The sequence below is a fragment of the Acipenser ruthenus genome, chromosome 43 (genome assembly GCF_902713425.1).
Source record: "Acipenser ruthenus chromosome 43, fAciRut3.2 maternal haplotype, whole genome shotgun sequence".
Taxonomy (NCBI): Eukaryota; Metazoa; Chordata; class Actinopteri; order Acipenseriformes; family Acipenseridae; genus Acipenser; species Acipenser ruthenus.
Window position 1 is genome coordinate 9,953,446 of NC_081231.1, and position 15,538 is coordinate 9,968,983.

General features: G+C 38.7%; 1 protein-coding gene and 1 long non-coding RNA gene across 4 annotated transcripts in view; both read left to right on the forward strand.

The window, feature by feature from the left end:
- The window catches only part of LOC117965865 (uncharacterized), a 189,850-nt gene that overhangs the window by 63,643 nt on the left and 110,669 nt on the right, over window positions 1–15,538 (forward strand). The window lies entirely within an intron of this gene.
- LOC131709425 (uncharacterized) lies at window positions 270–15,260 on the forward strand. Its single transcript, XR_009311532.1, has 3 exons — window positions 270–1,960; window positions 13,855–13,890; window positions 15,178–15,260. It is a non-coding gene; the product is annotated as an uncharacterized LOC131709425 (long non-coding RNA).

Here is a 15,538-nt window from a genome sequence, read left to right on the forward strand (position 1 = left end):
AAAAGTCTGCATTGGAACCCAGCATAGATACACACAGGATGATACTGTGTAATAACTGCTAATAAATACACAATAATAATAATAATAATAATAATAATAATAATGAAGGAAGGAGTCGGTAAAAAGTTTCATCACAAAACAATTTAAAACAAACGCACAACCAAAAATCAGTCCTATATTCTTCAATGAAATTGTATCAACCACAAAAAGCAAACACCGTGGTGTAAATGGGTGTTTAAGTCGCTTTTCAAAGAAATAGCACAACAAGGATTATTAGTGGGCTTTGTAGATAGCAAATAGACAATATCTGCTTTCAAAATGAGATAGGGATAGACTCGCTGTTCTGTATGTGGCCATTTGGCAATTATGGAGTTAAAATAAAAAGAACCTGCAGCTGACACGCCCCCTGAAAGACAGCAGCAGGACAGAGTGCTTTTATTTATGCATTTATTTATATATTTATTTATTTGATATTCAACGCTTAGTTTTAACTGCTCACAAGTGAAGGAGAGAGGACAAACAGCGTCCTGTCCGAAACAAACTCAATATTCCGTCCCTCTTGTGTGGCCGGTGTTTAACCCCCAATTTTCACTTCATTTAAAACACACACAACACGACACGGTTGTTGTTCTGTTGCCAAGGGAGACTTTCACTCCCAGGCCCGTTCTGCGCAAAAGCAACGTCCTTAACGAGCTGGTGGAGGAATTGAAGAAAACGAGAAGACTCGACTCGAAAAAAAGAACATTTATGTAGCAGACGCCTTTGTCCAAGGCGACTTACAGAGACTAGGGTGTGTGAACTATGCATCAGCTGCAGAGTCACTTACAACTACGTCTCACCCGAAAGACGGAGCACAAGGAGGTGAAGTGACTTGTTCAGGGTCACACAGTGAGTCAGTGGCTGAGCTGGGATTTGAACTAGAGACCTCCTGGTTACAAACCCATTTCTTTAACCACTGGACCACACAGCCTCCTTGAAAAGGTATGTACTGTACCTGTGCTATAGCCCTCTGATAGTACTAAAGAAAACATATTCTCGAAATAGGCGCGCTGTTTGTAACTTTGACGCGCAGGTGTTCTTACATGGCAGTATCAGTTTTAAGCACGCGCAGTGTAGTATCCTGATCCGCAGAATGTTTGACATCTGTTTGCGCTGCGCCAACCTAATAGGTTATTGATGAAAGGCGATCAGGGACAGGGAATAATCTGCTTTGAATTAAGGAGAATAAATCAGCTTTAATAACAGGTAGTTGAAGTGAGATATGTGACCATATGTGCAGGTATTTGAACTACTTTTTGTCCCAGATCAAAATACAGTACTGTCTAACAACCCCTTTGTGAGAGGGCGGGGGGAATCCTGCCCGTTATAATACTCATTAATTTGTCTCACATCACAAAACATACGTTTATATTATCTCTTTATAGCAGGGACTGTTTCTACTATACATTTTCTGATCATGCTGTGCATTATTAAGCTGGTGGAGCACAAAGGGTACTTCGATTGCATCCTCTTCTTCTGCGATTAGAATTTCTCTCAAAACCAACTCCATTTTGGTTCTGCTCAGAGCTGTTGTTCATCTTCCAAAGCTGTCCACTCTCCGTCTGCACAGACCGTGACGTTATGCGCAGACTCCCATCTGCAATCTAGCCGGCAAAAAAAAAGTGTCGTGAACGCACCCTGTGTTTTGGAAGGTGGAACTGTAACGGATGTGCAATGGATGTATTGTTTATCTTTTTGAATGTAATAAGATTGAGTTTTATTGTGTGATTTTTATCATTTTTACTGTTGCACTGTCCCTTTAAACCCCAGGGAGACTACTGGTCTCCATAGTAATAGCAGTGCTAATTCGTAATGGGGCCAGCTGTATAAAAACAGGTGGGGTTAATCAGTGCGAGGGCGATCGGGTTTGAGAGATTTGTAAGCGGAGAGCTGAGAGCACGGGTCAGGGAACGACTGTTGGGTAAGGACTGTAACTTTTGAAGTGTAATAATGAGGCGCTGTGAATTGGCCAAAGCGCTAGAAGTTAATGGTAAACTATTCATATTGAATAGTTTGGTCCGCTCTATATTGGAGTAGTTTCAGTGAAGTATCACCCGTGCTCTTAGATGTCGGTTGCAATTGTATGGGGTTGATTACAAAAGAGAATGTGCATTGTCTGTATTCTGAGTTGGTAATTACGATCCTGTGAATTTTGATTTAATATCCGAGCGCTGTATACAAATTTCTTTTCTGTGTTCGCGGTTGTTTTAGACTTTTAGAGTAGCGTTTCTGTCCTGATTATCCCAACGGTAATGGTGTATGTGTTTACAATGTATAGTTATAAGAGGCCTGTTAACTGTTGATTGCACGCCTGCACTTTATCAACTTGTGTATGAACTAAAATAGCGGCTATTGGAGGGTTTAAGCATTTAGGTTGCATGAAGTTTTCTGTTCTTTTTCTATGAAAACCACTGATTATTAGTTTTTTTTTTAAAGTGTGTTATTTAAGGTTTGATATTTCATCGTTTGGAATTGTGTTTGTGGAAACCACTATTTGCTTTGAAGGGTGTTATTTAAAAGTGTAAGATTTTACTTTTGGAATTGTGCTGTGAAAATTATTATTTTTTTATTTGGAAGTGTTGGTGTGACGTTATCTAGTTCAAGGTATTCTAGTGCTTAGGGTCTAATGGGATCGCTCTTGGTTAATAATCTGCTGCTATAGTTTAAAGGTTGCTGCTATCAAATCTGCTGCTATAGGTAAAAGCTGTGATTTTGTTTAAATAAAATTCTTGTTGTTTTTACACCTTGTTGTCCTCACTTTACACACTGTGCTGTCTTGATTTTTAAAGAACCTGTTATTTTATTTGGAGTTTTATATTAGCTTCAAATTGGCATAGTCATTAATTCTACTTTAATTGGTCAGTTAAAATAGTCAATTTAATTCTAGGGATAACCAAAGGGGTTATCCTTGGTTAAGTATCGAACGGTGTTTTAGGGAGAGGGGGGGGGGGGCGCTACACTAGCAGCTAAGCTGATAATCTTATTTATGTTATTTTGTGAAAACTAAAAGTTACTACTGTATTACAAAAAATGACTCGAAGTGTTCTGAAGTATACGGAACGTGCGGGTGATTTCATAGGTTGTCATGGCAGCACCGCTCATCACGGGAGTGGTTACCCGGGACAAACGCTTCCTTCGCTGGGTCGAAGAAACGCTGGAGTTCCGCTGGCTTCTCAATAAGGATCCCGAGGTATCCAACCTGAATATCTAAATCAATACAGTGTGACATCTAAACCTAATGACTACATTAATGAAGCAGTAATACACGACAGGGGGTGTGTGTTATCATGAGGTAATATCACCACGCCTTGGGTGCGTTGTGAGGCACTAGACGAAGTGGAGTTCTTCAACCACCCAGGAAGTGGTGATATATCTCATGATAACACACAGACCCTGGAGTGTATTAATGCTATTATTAAATGGGTCTATGAGTGTGTTGTTTGTAAATGAAGAAGACTTTAAACTTTATTACTAACTAAAAATGGTTATATTAACAACTAAACATTTGATTTCAAACTGCTTTGTATAATATTTTTTTTGTGCTATGCTAATAGTTTCTTGTTTAGGCTTTGTAAATATTGAACTGGATCATTTTCACATGTATGTCTGTTTTTGTCCAGTAGATGGCGCTGCTGCTGTTGTGACGTTTAGACACATGTTTGGAACATTTTACATACCTTAGTGAAAAGAATATTTATCAGATATGATTCTCTCTCTCACACTCCCGCTCTCGCTCTCTTCTTCAAAATGTTTGCCCAGCAAGCTAAAACTCACCTTCCCGCTGCACCCAGCCAGCCAATCGGAGCGCCCCTCTTGTCCCCCACCCCCCTACTCATTAAATGTCAATGTTGTAGACAGTGTGTGTGTGAGAATCAAATTTTTAGGCTATAACTGATTATAATTTATTTATTAGCAGGGATTAATAACCCCCCTCCGGTGAGTTTTAGTGCAGCCTTTCAATAAATAAAAAACGAATAGTGCTTCAATAATGGTTCTCGGTGTGTGTCTCGGTGTGTTTGTGTCTCGGTCACTTCAAGTCATGCAAAGAGCATTTCAAGTGGAGCGAAGCGATCAAAAAAAGACGCCAAGTTAGAAGCAAGAATTGTGTGAATCTTGGGACCCAGCACCTTTCCAAGTGTGCCTATTTGCTTGATGCTTGACAAGATTGGCCTAATTGCTTCTCCTAACTTGGGCTTTTGTGTTTGATATCACCCCTTTAAACGGCTGTTGCGTTTTTCTAACTTGTTTTTTTTACATTGACAATAGATTATTGATACAAAGTGGAGCTCACAGTGCTGTTCACTGCAGATGAGTGTGTGTAAATACAGGGTTTACTGTAGATTGATCTCTAGATAGATCTGTATTATAGATACAAAGTGGACCTCACAGTGTTGTTCACTGCAGATGTCGGCTCAAAAACGAACACACTTCTCCTTTTCTGCAGTCAGTCAGCTCTGCGTTCATTTCTGAGAAGGAAATACGTGTCTGTGGTTAGTGAGAGGAAGTGAAGGCAAGGCAGGGTTTAAATTGAGCCTGAATACTGGAATGCAGCCCCTGCACCCCCTGTTAAACTGCCAAGAGGGGATTCTGAAAAGGGGAGATTGAACTGAGCAGCTTCATACCAAACATGCCCTCAATCATCTTTAGATGATGGGTCTGCTCTGCTCCTTAGAAAAGTTAACTGTAAAATAAAACCATGGTAGGAACATGTCAATATAAAGACAATTCTAGATATGTTTCATATTGTATGATGATAAACTGATTATATACACAGATTCATGTAGAAAGGTAAAGCAGTAGACAAATATGTTGATTTATTTTCTTTTGTTTAGTTTATTATTATTATTATTATTATTATTATTATTGTGACTGACTTTTTGGGGTTGCAGCATCCCCCAGGAATTATTTATTCATTAATTTATTTATTCAGCTAGAATTAACAAAGATCTGTTGCAAAGCTGTGGTATCTGTGTGTGTGTATATGTGTGTGTAATATATATATATATATATATATATATATATTAATATTTGTCAGATTTCTGCTTTGAGGTGTAGGTACAATTGACAAGACTCAATCTAAGTTTTGATAGACATTCCTATAAACTTCTACTGAACAATATAACATTTATATACGTGTAGATTTATACAGAACAATAGTGTCATTCCTATAGTTTTGTACTGTGTGTGTTTGTGTGTGTGTCAGCACTCTCTGTGTAGAGAAATGTTTTAATCTCCTCAGTTGAACAGTGGTTTTACCAGACTAGTTTTTGAGTAAAGTGTTCTTGTTTTCCAGCAGCCAGCTGGTTAACGGAAGTTTTATCATCTTAAATACAATAAAGAAGTTGTTTAGATTCTAAGGCACGAGAGAAGGCCTCTAGCTGTGAAGCAGTGAGGGAGGCACGAGAGAAGGCCTCTAGCTGTGAAGCAGTGAAAGAACCCAGAGTGAGTCTGAAGAGAATGAGAGTGTGTGAGAAGAAAGGAGAGTGCATGTGAGGGAGAGTGAGATGAAGACCGTGAAGTGAGAGGGCAGGAACTTTTTATTATTTTGGAGTGAACCCCGGCCCTAGACAGGGATTCGCTGTTCTGTCAGTTTGTTTGGAATCCCATGTGGTCTCCCCGAGTCTTACTTCACTGACGACGCGAAGATCGTTACAATACTTTAAACCCACCCCAACTACTAAGTGGCAGCACGTTCCTACATTTCTATTCGAGACTCTGGAGGGTTCATGCTTACAGCAGCCAGCTGGATAACAGAAGTTTAAACTTCTTAAATATAATGAAGAAGTTGTTAGGTGCCAAGTGTAAAAATAAATATTCCCGAAAATGACATCACGTGGCTAATGTTCTGTCAGATGACAAAAGAAAGGCATTAGAAATAGGTTTGTGGTCATTTAATAAATAGGCACAGTGGGAGGAACCGATATGTCTACAGCTTCTAAACTAAAGTTTCTACACTGAGCTCAGCTTTCTGAAAGTGTCTCCAGACAGAATGCAGGCTTGTGAACTCGCTGGACTGATATGTAAGTATTATTGCTGGTGCTTTATTAAACATGCTGCTGATTATCCATCTGGTTTGGGGACAGTTGGAGTGAAAGATTCTGGGTTTGAAGACTTGATCGTAATTTAAAATCTGTATTTTGAGGTGGTGTCTTGTGGAAATGTCATGATAAAAGCAGAGTGTGCAAGCCAGGTAGATGAAATGGAGTATTGTGAAACATACTGTATGCATGGTGAAGCAGGGAAGCACATGGTAAAGCACAGGGAAGTGAGGAGCACTGTGTTTTCATGGTAGTGTCATGGTTAAAGTGTAGTAAAACAAGCCAATGTATGGTAAATGAAATGGAAGTGTGGTACTGCATGGTCCATGGTAAAAGTATAGCCTAACACGGTAAATGACAAGGAAGCATGCTAAAGAATAAAACGCATGTGTTTGCAAGGATTCTAAGATTGCAAAATTGATTGCGATGTACAATAAATTATAGGAACCTGAAAACCAGCGGCTTGTATTTCATTCATTCAAAATATATATTATTTTGTTATTGTTTTAACATTAGCATAATAGCAAAGAACAGACAACTGTAAAAAAAAAAAAGGAAAAAACTAAAAAAAGCACACTAAGAAACGAAAAAATAAATGACGACAAAACTAAATATACAATTGCATACAGACATACAGAAATTAATACAATATATCATAAAGCAGTGTGTAGAGCAATTTGCCTAATGGGAAACCCAGTTGAGAATGTGCTCAGCTATGACATCAGCTGCCGTCGACCATGAATTTAGAGTAGCCAAACTGTCTAAATGTAGCCTCGCCGTGGATCTTTCTAATAAAATAATCTCATGAAAAAAATATAACCAAACGTTGAGAAGAGAAATATCAGGCTCTACCCATGCCCTCAAGATCACCACCTTGGCTGCAGTCAATCCAGCAAGAAACAAGCGTTTTGACATTCTGTGAATTTCAAGTTGTGAATCGTCACCCAGAAGGAGTATTCCTGGTCACAGCAGCACCTGATCATCAATCAGACCAGACAGTACTAACACAACAAATTTCCAGAAGGGCTGGACCTTGAGGCACACCCAAAACATATGAAGATAGGTGCCAACTGCACCCTGTGTACACCCATGACAGAGGGGGTCTCCCAATATTTTCATTTAGTATCTTCTGTGTGAGGTTGCATAAGCTCTGTGGGCAAATTTAAAATGTATTAATTGATGTGCCAAATTTCTTGAGGATATAAAGATACGATCCCATATTTGTTCCCAGTCTGGAGTAAATTCAGATTTTGCTAACTATTCCATATGCTGGTAATTTGGTAGGGGGTCTGTTTTATAAAGAATAAAATATTTGTAAAGCACAGAGACCAAGCCTCTATTTGGGTGTAACAGAGAAAATAACTGTGCCACAGGGTGATTGTGCAAATTTTATATATATATATATATATATATATATATATATATATATATATATATATATATATATATATATATATATATGTTTTATGTTCTGTATTTGACCTTGTTCTGCTTGATGAAAGAAGGTCTCTGTTCTCGTCACACCCTCTGAATGTTGTCTGTCAATGTCAGTGGTGATACAGTCAGCACAGCAGGGATAGCAGCTAGTCTCCGGTTTGAATGACGAGATGTAGAAATCAAACTGGATGCAGACTGATTACTCTGAATAAACTTCATGAACACACTGTGAACACGTTACTGAACAACAACACCATCAGCACTAACACGTCTAGTCTAGAGATTTCTAATTACTAAAAATGTAATTGTATTTATTTTTCCTAATAGATTTTAGCACCTTCACTCAACTCCTGATTAAAAATAACATTACCGGTACTTTCATTCTTTTACATGTTTTAGATTTTTTTAAGAGATAGATTCTTAAATAATTGCTATAAAAAGAGGTATGCAGAATCGTTATATCACATATCTGTTTCAACGGGATCGGAGTGTACAATTATAACTGTTTAGGTCATTTTAATAACGGATACCACCAAACAGTGTCTTTACTGGGTTAATACTGTATAGAGGTGTGATGGGGTGCCAGCTCGCCCCTATAAATTTGTGTTTTGTTGTTATTTTTACTGTTTTCATTATGTTTTTGTGATTCTTGGTTTGTTTTGGATTGGCAGGGAGGGGGTTAAATTCCTCCCTGTAAAATGCATGCGAGACTGTGGCTGGAGCCTTAAGTGTTTAATTGTTAATTATTAGTTAATTGGGCTCCAGCCACAGACTATAAAAGGCAGCAGAAACCCTTTGTTAGGGAGAAGAGTTTTTGCGGTGAGTTTGTTTGTTGGTGTGCTGTGCTGTTTAGTTTTGAAAAAGAAACTGTAGTGAAGGCTAATGCCCAGCCTACATTTCTGTATTTTGTTTAAACCTTTTGTTTGGGCCCTTGTGCCTATTTGATTATTTTTGTTTAATAAAGATCATTATTTTGCCCCTTCCACTGTCTCTGAGCCTCAAACCTCTGTCATCCTGCCACAAGAGGTTAGCAGTGTCTTTACTGGGTCAATATTGTATAGAGGTTAACAGTGTCTTTACTGGGTTAATACTGTAGATAGAGGTTAACAGTGTCTTTACTGGGTTAATATTGTATAGAGGTTAACAGTGTCTTTACTGGGTCAATACTGTAGATAGAGGTTAACAGTGTCTTTACTGGGTTAATATTGTATAGAGGTTAACAGTGTCTTTACTGGGTTAATACTGTAGATAGAGGTTAACAGTGTCTTTACTGGGTTAATATTGTATAGAGGTTAACAGTGTCTTTACTGGGTTAATACTGTAGATAGAGGTTAACAGTGTCTTTACTGGGTTAATACTGTAGATAGAGGTTAACAGTTACTGTGACACTGTTACAATCTCTGGTGATTATTGTAATAATTAAACGTTTTCAAAAAATATTTGTAAGTGAAATATGCAGCAAGAAGTGGTAAAAAAATCTACTTTTCCTTTTCAGTATTTAATAGTTTTACTCCCCACAGCCATTATGCTCATTAATCAAATCAGAATGTAAATATTCACTCTTTGGAGGAGCATGAACAATAAACACACGACTACCAGGTTTCTTTTTAAAGATTTTTAAACGTTTCAAAACACATAACATGTGATCCAGTAAAATGCATCACACCAAAATATTCCACATGTACGGGAACATCGGCAACTCCACAGGGATGAAACCAAGTGCAGTTATCATTGTATTTTATTGTACATATTTAAAAAAAAAAAAAAAAAGTCAAAAACAGTTTAATGCACTTCAGTGCATCAAAGTATCAGGGCCTCAAAGTATAAACAAGAATCACACAGATATATTGTAACGGCGTCAAGCTCTGGGGTGCCAGATAGTAATAAATGTCCTATCAAATTATTTAACTTAACCACATTACCAGGACCAGAAAGCCCATTATCCTATTCAAGTCCTATATCAACCAGAGTAAAAGGGGACTAGAAATTAATTGAATGATCAAACAAGTTGCTTATGAGGTAATATATATATATATATATATATATATATATATATATATATATATATATATATATATATATATATATATATATATATATTAGATGGCTCCAGCTTTAAGTCCATTTACCCCAAAATAATGAAACCAAATTATAAACAAAATAAAAAAAACAAGTTTTACAGAACAAAGAAACAAAACATGTACAGAAAAAAAATATTAATTAACCAAACATAAAAAATAACAGTTAATTGCTATGGTAGTAACAAACAGTACACAACAATGAAAAGCTTTTCATCCCTATTGGAAACCTGCTTTAAATACGGTCCTTCCAAGAGACAAACTAACTTTACCATCGTGTTACCAAAGACACCTCTTTAGTAATCAACGCCAGTGGTTGCGGGAATATACCCTCTCGAGCCAATTTACACTATTAAACTGCAAGCCGGGTTTCAATAGTCTCGGCAAACACACACACAACGCAATATACATACCCAACAATCAATCAACAAAGCAAAAGTTAATTAGCAATTTACTAAAATAAAATACAGAAACAAAAAAAAAACAGTATACTATAACGCAATATTTATAATTATTTACTGGTCAAAACAAAATAAATAGAAGAAAAATAATAAAGTACGGAAAATAACACACGAGTCTGTAACACACAAGGATTGGCGGTAATTCTATAGCAGTTCTGATAGACAGAGTAATGTTCATTTAATATGCTGCAAGTCAGTTATATTCGAATTATTTTCTCTTCCTTACAGCGACTGAATTGGATATTGAACCAGTCACAAAAATGTCAATTTCCCTTTAGCAATCAAAACAACGATGCGGGAATCCTTTCAATGACCTAAAACCAAACTCCCCAATTTCAAACTGTACGACCTGTTCCGCTGGAACAAACAGGTTAGTTAACCTTGTTTGTTCATCTGGCCTCCGGCACGTAGTTTGTTCCAAATACTTGGCAAGTAGTTTAGTTAACGTTTTCCTCATGCAGCCGCTGATAATATAGAAAACGTTTTCCCTTTCAAATTGTTTCGTTCGAACACGCCATCAGTCACAGCACTCGGCTCCAAACTTCCTGATGACATCACACAATGCCTTCCATCCAGACTGCATCGCAAACAGGAACCGCCAACCTCCATACAGCACCCGTAGTGACCTCCAGCAAGCCTCCTCAACAAGCTAATTGTTCAGCTTTTATACGCAAGTGGATCTCTGTTAAACGTACAGTACCGATGTCATGTTTGCCACAATTACAGCTCATTACACACGCATGACTGTTAAACAAGAATCACACAAATATATACAATTACAGACCATTACACATGCATAACAACTGCTATAAATGGACTCCAGCTAGACAGATTTATACAAAACGCATACAAAATTCAAAAATAGAAATGAATAGAAAGGACAAAAACACACACTGCATAAAAAATTAAGTTGTAATTTTTCATAGATACTTAATCATAAAATTCATCAATAATCCCTATAGAATCAGACAGCTGTGATTATAGCTCAAGCAAACATAACTTTGAGGTCTGTTTACTGTTAGATATATATAGATGTAAACTGTGGTGTATTAGACACCACAAATGATTGTATTGTGATTTCTCTTTTGAAGTATTGATAACCATAGTTTGTATTTGAATTGTCCAATACAAATCTAGGTTTAATAGGGGTTGGCTACTGAAGGTGATATAAATAAGGTCTGCATGCTTTTCACAGGAGATTGGGTCAGACGGTGTTAAATTGAAATTGCCTTTGCTAATAATAGATACGTAAAAAAAAATATATACAAGTGTCTTTTGGACTCCTGTTTACCAATTAGTGTAATTCTTAAAAAAAATAAATAAATAAATAAAATGCACACATATATTGAAGTATATATATGACAGAATGACTGTCCACTGAACTGTCACATAAGCATAGATTGGTTCTTAAATTCTCTTACAACATTAAGAATTGTAGAAAAGTCAGTTTTTTTTTGTTGTCTGTCCAATGTTTTGTATTACCCTCCACCTCTTAGTGGGCTCCAGTAATGGTGCCTGTAGTTATTACGCATTGAATCATGGGATGGATTGTCTTGTCCTTCTTGTTACTATGCTTGTAAAGCCCTAGGGAATGCTCATGTGATCACATGTTTTCCTGTACAGCATGAATTCAAACGAAAAAGAAAGTCTGCAATGGTTTAATAAGTTATATCTGTCAGTGCTGTAAACCATGCTTATCAGTATCTGAACAATGCAGCGAGTGCATTTGTGTTTGTAATTGAATAGGTGTAAACTGTAAGTATACAGGCGTGTCTGGACTCTTGTGTTCCAACTTTATTTACTGTGAAATACTGTAAATGGCACCGGTTACTCTACACAGTTTCTGGACTTGATTTTTTGTAAGCGATTTACTGTAAAGGACGGTTTACTTGGCGCCATGACCAGGTGCTGCGATGTTTGGCCTTAGCATTGGAAGACAAGCGTAACATGACCAATAAGTTGTCACCTGTTCCATCAAAACATTACACACAAAAGACAACATTCCTCCGCCCAGGAGAGCAACCACCAAGAAAAGGTGTTAAAACCAATCCTCGCCCAGGACAACTGGAAACTGCTAGAGACTGGAAAATGCTGGCAGGTGTTGGTCAACGGCTTATTTTTCCACCTGAGATTGCCACCACTAACCTTCGACCAGATATTGTCTTGTGGTCTGGATCAGCACGCCTTGTTCACCTGGTAGAGTTAACAGTGCCATGGGAGGATGCTGTAGATGAGGCGTATGAGAGGAAGAAACTGCGGTATGCTCAACTAGCCACTGAAGCGGAACAGCGAGGATGGAGAGTCGGGGTTTACCCAGTGGAAGTGGGTTGTCGAGGATTCGTGGCACACTCTACAACCCGGTTTCTCAGAGTCGTCGGATTCAGTGGCCAAGAGTTGCGTTGCACAGTGAAGAACTTATCTGAAGCAGCAGAGAGGAGCAGCAACTGGCTGTGGTTGAGACGGAAAGATTCTGGCTGGGGATCTCAAGCACAATAGAAAGAAAGAAACGCTGATGTACAGGTAAGTAAGCTGGGCTGAGTTGAGTGGGGGACGGAGGGGGGTGATGCTGGGACGCCAGAATCACCGTCTAGCCCTCTTGAGGTGTCGTGGGCTAGTCGACGAAACACTGAGGATGGAAGGTGCCCACTTGAAAACCCCAGAGATGTACCCTACTTAGCTCAATCCAGACGGTTGTCATGCTGATGCGCTGGGGAGGCCGCACTATGGTTGATCCCCGGAGCCAGCATTGCAGCCGTTGTGTGTGCTGATGCGCCAGGGAGGCAAAATAAGCTGATCCCTGGAGCCAGCATTACACTTCAGCCATTAACACCAGACAGAAGGATATCTACATCATCATATGGAAGGAGACGTAAATGGATGGAGACACATATGGATCACATTAGTTTACTGTAAAGCTACGTCTTAGTTGGTGCTTATCTTGGCGAGAGCCGAGTTCAAATCAGCATGAAGTTTTAACATCTACTCTCGTGTAATGGAAATCATAAAACATTTGTTTGGTGGGAACACTAAAAATAGCACGAGGAAGCTTCGCCCCCCTCAATCGTAAAAGCCTCTGCAGGTGTCACGGTGCTCTATAAGCACACATGCAGAGGAGCCTGGCTCTATTGCACAGGGGTTAAGATGCTCACCTGCAGTGTGTGTAGTCAGCAGTGTGTGCCCAGCCTTCTCCCTGTTACACTTATCACACCCATTATTGAACTGAATTCACAACTCAAGTCTGCTTTCTTCTCTTCACTATGAACACTGAAATCAGTATGAATGCTGAACTACAGCTACAGATCTGTCAGTTTACTAAACCCCATGCGTGTGTCCAAGTTAATGAAGGATTATTATCATGTGACATTGTCTTGCTTTACTCTTCCCTCACCTTTACAATCATTCACAGGGTTCTTATTGAAATGACTCAAATCTTGTGTTTGTATTATTTGGTAAGTCTGTGTTAAGGTGCTTTGACTATGAGTTCAGGAGCTGCCTGTCATATACATATTTAATATAGGCTAGATTAGAGTGTCTTTATATTATTATATACACCAGCACCAAGTAGTGCACAGCAGTGTGTTACTAACAAAACAAGAGAAGGAAACCTGATCAAAAGTGTGCGATCACTAGATGGCGCTGGCTCTTACTTCTCCCTGTGTTAGCACATGTTACATGTATGTATGGCAGGCACCTATAACTGATGAGCATGGTATAACAATGGTAAAAGCATTGGAAACAGCAACATGACTGTGGTGCTTTTATAAGGGTCTAGTCCCTGACTGTCTCTCTTGTGTTTTTCAGTGCTGACTGTAGTGAGCTGCTCCAGACAGTATCAAGGTAAGAGAACAGTTTACAATGTGAACACAGTTTAAAAACAGGATTTACAATTCATGGTTGAAAAGCATGAAGCTGGTTTGAGAAATGACACTTTTCATGTTAGGTGTGTGTGTTGAAAATAGGCTGTGGCAATGCAGTCACAAAGTGATGATACTGGTAAAGATTCTCATCCTGCTTCCTGATCATCTATAAAAATAAAAAAAATAAAAATCAGCTGAAATCAGCTTTCCTTTTATTCTGTCCAGTATAACAATTTAACTTGGTTAAAATAAATAAATAAATGACTCCATCAAACACCATTACAGTGCCATACTGTGCTCCAACTAGAGGCTGTGTGTGGTATTGCTGGAATGCTTTTGAATGAGAATATTACATTGGCTGACTGCTGACCAATTCAACTTCATAAGTGCTTCTTGATGAATACATCAATTTGAAGCAACACAGTATTGGATGTAACTCCGTTTAAATGAGTGAGAACAATTGTTAGGATTTCCAGTGACCAGACAGGCAGTGATTTTCTCATGTTCTTTTTGTAGAAGAGCTTGTATTGTTTCTAGTCTCTCAGACTTCAGTTTGGAACATGCAGATATTTCAAAGACATCACGACAGATAATGTTTCTGCTGCTTCCTGTACTTCATGTGTTGTGGTTGAACTCACATTAATGTAAAAAACAGGGGAGGAGCCAAACATCCCATCACAATAAGAGGGACCTGTGATAATGTCAGTAAAGGTAATAAGAAGATGGGGTTAAAAATGCTGGTTAGTATTCATTTGTTGTCTGCTTCAGTCAGAAATGACAGAAATGCACATTGAAATCTGGATTGACCGTGGTCTGTCATATTAGATATTTAAAAAATGAATCCCTCTCACAGATTACTGAATGCAGTGCTGCCTCCTAGTGGTGGCTCCATTGCCCCTGCTTTGATACTGCAGTTCAGCTACAATGAATTGAAATATAATAATCATTATTTAGCAGATCCTTTTATCCAAAGCGTCCTCCAGAAACTAGGGGGTAAACTATGCATCAACGACTGCTGTGCAGAGTCACTTTCAACAGGACATGGGATTTACGTCTCATCATGAATATTTCATATAGTTACAGAATATAAGCAGAATTTCTAACAACTTGTATTGTCGGTAATTTGACCCTTCTGTTGAAATCTCATATGCTGGTGACTCCATTGATACTGCACGCTAACATTCTCATTCTCTCTCTCTCTCTCTCTCTCTCTCTCTCTCTCTCTCTCTCTGAGATCCTAATTCTGTCATCTTCTCTGTTTCTACAGAGCTGCGTCAGACTACACTCACCCTGGAGCCTCCATTCCCAGAGATATTCACGGGGGAGACAGTCACTCTGAGGTGTGGGGTTGAGGGGGGTTCTGCTGGCTGGAAATATCTCTGGTACAAAGACAGCAAGGACACTCCAGTGCTCCAGACTGCTGGCCGCAGTATAACTGGTGACAGCTACACAATAACTGCAGCTGCTGTATCTGACCAGGGCCAGTACTGCTGTCGAGGACAAAGAGGAGATCAGCCACTCTACTCACAGCTCAGTGATAAAGTGACATTAACTGTGTCTGGTGAGTTTATTAACACAGCGATCCTGTTACACTGACTGTGTCTGGTGAGTTTATTAACACAGGGATC